A 1310-nucleotide genomic window follows, 5' to 3' on the forward strand; every position below is an offset into this window, starting at 1 on the left:
TGCCGCGGCTGCTCCCGCAGCCCCCGGCCAGGGCGCCCGCAGCACCCACGCTCCCACAGCAAGGCGGCCCTGCGGCTTCCCACCCGTGCTCCCTGCACCTCCTCCCGCTGTGGCCAGGCTCCTCTCCCACCCCGCTCCCTCACTGCGGCTCGGGGAAGCAGAACCACCCACGCTCCTGCCTCGCTTCATTCCCAGGCACATGGTTCAGTGGCAAAAAGGGACAACTGGAACGGCAGACAGGCATCCGAACCTAGTTTACCTCCAGCAGCTCATGGAATCAGAAACTACTTATCTTCTATAGGAAACCAGGTAACATCCACATGGAAATAAGCCATTTTCACAGCATAAGAGGGGTGGCACAGGGTTTTTCCCAGTTGTGCTTTACATCCTGTAGATCATACTGTTTCCTGCTTTTCCACTGTAGAATGAGGAAGACATAAATCAGAACATCGTTATTACCAACACAAAAGATTAACAGTCTTAAAAACAAGTTCCTTAAAAAACACACGGTGTGTCAATAAACTATAATTTAAAAAATAAATCATAGACAAAAATGGGTAAGAGGGTTAAAATAACTTGGATTTTTCTCCTAGCATGGAGGGGTTTGATAAAGGAATTTGGGATTTACAGAGTGCTTTGGTCTGGTGAACCCATGGTGACTTAAATCCTTTCTGGTCCCTGTAGCTCTGAGTACTAAACAGGTGAATCATCCCAGACACAGAAATTAAAAGTTTCTGGCATGACTGGACAGAATGCTCATGGCAACTGCAGCCTGCACACAAGTAACAGAGCACCCTTTGGTCCAAGCAATTAATGGTAGTCTTCATTTCCTTAGAAAGAGGACAGGTAAATGCTCCAGCCCTTTTTCTAAGTGAGAAGATTTGATTAGCACCAGTATTTACAGAACAATTTTTGCAACCTGGGGTACTGTGCTTGGACAGCACACAGGGGTACCAAACTAAATGCTTGCTGTGGAAGAACTCTGAGATGGTGTAGTTTTAACATTAAAAATAAGCCCAAAATGTATATCTGAATTCAAAGAGTTAAGAGGGAGAGATTAAACAAAACCAAAACAATATGAACAAACCCCAAAACCCAACCAACCAAAAAATCCAAACCACTAAAGAACCCACAGCAAAGCATTTTGCACTGGAGACACAAGAGGGAAGCTTACTTAAAAGCAATTGCCAGTGCTGAACAGTATTTGTCTAATGCACTGTACTCAGCAGACTGGAGAATTTCAGCAGTAATTCACCATTTCCCCTGATCAGAATTATCTCGATATATTCCATAGGTAAGAAGAAAGAATG

The sequence above is a fragment of the Corvus brachyrhynchos genome, unplaced genomic scaffold, assembly GCF_000691975.1.
Source record: "Corvus brachyrhynchos isolate BGI_N302 unplaced genomic scaffold, ASM69197v1 scaffold101, whole genome shotgun sequence".
NCBI classification, from domain to species: Eukaryota; Metazoa; Chordata; class Aves; order Passeriformes; family Corvidae; genus Corvus; species Corvus brachyrhynchos.